This window comes from Acipenser ruthenus, chromosome 14 (assembly GCF_902713425.1).
Source record: "Acipenser ruthenus chromosome 14, fAciRut3.2 maternal haplotype, whole genome shotgun sequence".
NCBI lineage: Eukaryota > Metazoa > Chordata > Actinopteri > Acipenseriformes > Acipenseridae > Acipenser > Acipenser ruthenus.
Window position 1 is genome coordinate 24647898 of NC_081202.1, and position 2772 is coordinate 24650669.

Consider the following 2772-nt stretch of genomic DNA (forward strand, 5'->3'; position numbering starts at 1 on the left):
CACTTGTTAACTAAACTTACAAAAACATATAAATTGTGACTGTCAACCCTCTCCAATGTGTCATGAAACCATGTAACCACCCTGTTGATCTCTATTTCATCATGTTGCAATATCAAACTTGTAGATTGGCACATGGCATCATTCTCAGCCCAGATTTGTTGAGTTTTTGTGTTTTTAACTCACCAAGATTTCACTTTCCAGTGCCCCGCATGTTCCTCTCTGAAAGAGAGGAACATGCTTGAATCTGATGGATAACAAACCAACACTAATCTTTCACTATGTTAGTGGCATTCATGGCCTGTAGATAATGTTGTAACTTCAAGCATTTCTTGTAAAGATCATTGAAAGCAAGAGAGAATAAGTGGGTCTGTGGGAGCTACACGCACTAGAGCTGGGAGAGAGTTCCAGAGAGTCAGGGCCATGAAGCTAAAAGAGCGCTCAGCAAGTGTGGTGCACTTTTGCTTGGGTATGACAAGCAAGCCAGAGTCAGAGGACCTCAGCTTGCATGCAGGGACATAGCGGGTCAGCAGGTTGGACAGATATTCTGGACCGGTGTGATGAAGGGCTTTGTAGGCAAGCAGGGGAATTTTGAAAGTAATCCTGAACTTTAAATGTAGTCAGTGCAGCTGGGCAAGACAGCAATCAGTTTATGGCGCATGATGGAAGACCACCATAGAGAGAGTTGCAGTAGTCGAGTCAAGAGGAGATGAATGCATGACAGAGTATCTCTGCATCTGGGAGGGAAAGGTAGGGACGGACCTTTGAGATGTTTCAGAGGTGGTAGAAGGAGGATTTGACTACAGAGGAGATTTGGGCATCAAAGGATAGGTTACTATCCAGAAGTACACCAAGGCTTCGTACAGTGGGGGAAAGCAGCAGCAGACAGTTTCCAAGGTTCAAGGCAGCAATATTGAGATTCTTGAGTTTAGTTTTCGATCCTACTAGAAAAAGTTCAGATTGGTTAGTGTTGAGCTGAAGAAAATTGGCAGACATCTAGGCCTTGATGTCTTGGATGCAAGCTGAGAGCTGGACCATGGCTGAGGGACATCCAGGGTCTAGTTTTAGGTAGAGCTGGGTGTCATCTGCATAGGAGTGAAACATGAAGCTATGTTGGCGGATGAGGTGACGCAAGGGAAGCATGTAGATGTTGAAGAGAAGAGGCCCAAGAACAGACCCTTGAGGGACACTGCAAGTGACCAAGGTTTTGTCAGCACTGTTTCCATCATAAAAAACAGACTGCATGCATCCAGATAGGTAAGAGGACAGCCAGGAGAGAGGTTCCAGAGATGCCAGTCCGGAGGTTCCAGAGATCCCAGTCCGGAAGAAAGAGGAGAAATCATGACAGGTAAGAGAGAAGGATGAATGGGAGATGAATTTATCAGCGGCTGGATGCAGGATTTGGTCAATGGTTTTAAAGAGAATATTGGGTTTACCATGTCCCATGGATATGATTTCACCCTGGCAGCAGCAAGCGCACGCCTGTAGCCACTGAGGTGATCGGTCCAGATCTCTCTGTGAACCGTTAGTCCGGACAACCTCCACTTGCGCTCAAACTTGTGCAATAATTGTTTAGCCTCACTTGAATAAAACCATAAATCTATTTCAAAACACACAACAGTGTTATTGGAAACTAAAAATACACAGTTACTTACATGTTCTAGAAGGACATCTGGGTATATAAAGTAGGACCAAACAACATTAAGTTGTGAAACTTTGAGTTGTATACCTGCTAGCTAGTTTATGTAATTATCTTTAAGAAAACAAATGCAGCCATCTTATAAGCGAAATAACCCACTCCAGGGTGTGCGGTAAGACAATTATTAACGCCTACGGCCTCGTGCCTCACAATGCATCCAGGGCGTGCGGCAAAAATTATTTAACCGCACATCCTGTTGTAGGTTATTTCTTACATAAACAACTATCTCTAAGTATGTGAAAAGTGTAAATCCACATGCACTGTACATAGGTAACCAAGTATAAGATAACTGGGAATCTAAAAGGCAATAAAAACTTTGCACATCTCTTGTCATGTTAAAACCCTATTATATGCTTTTCCTCCACAATCAATAATGTGAAACACTAGGACATTAACTAATAGCTTTCATGAATTAAGGGACTGTCAACATACAGACTAAGGTTTTTGTGAACTTCACTAATTGTCCCTTCTTTTGCTTTTTTCCAGGTGAGTTCATCTTTCAAGGCATTTGTTGTCCTCCTTTTCTTCTCCTCCTGTTTGAACTGCTACTTCCATTTTCTTTTATGTTCAGGTTTCTGAAAGGGTAGTTACATTTATAGTGGAAGACATAAACTGTAAAGAATTAAATATAAATTACTATTGTGGGCTGTCAAAAGTAGCTCCAAGCATTAAACAGAAAACTTTATGGATTGTGTAACTTGGGTCTCATCTGCTCCTAAGGTAGTTTTTTAAATTAATTTGTAGGTATAAATGATTTGCTCTCTAAGGGAATGAAATGGAAAGCTGATTTGTCTAGACTTAAAGTTGATGTCACCACATTGTTGTCTGTTTTTTCTTGTTACCTTGGGCTATTTGATTTATTTATTATTTGCTTTACACAGTGCAGGGAAATTAGAAGTACTAGACTTGTGCAGGAAGCTTTAACCCTTTACAGTCCATTTATTAAGTGCGTGTCAGGCGCGTCAGGTCCAATTTATTTTCACACGCGCAGTTAATTTTAGAGGCGCAGTTTAAAAGTATTTATTTTCCACAGTCAAACGGGTTTAAAAGGCCCTGCATATCAACAATGCCTGGTC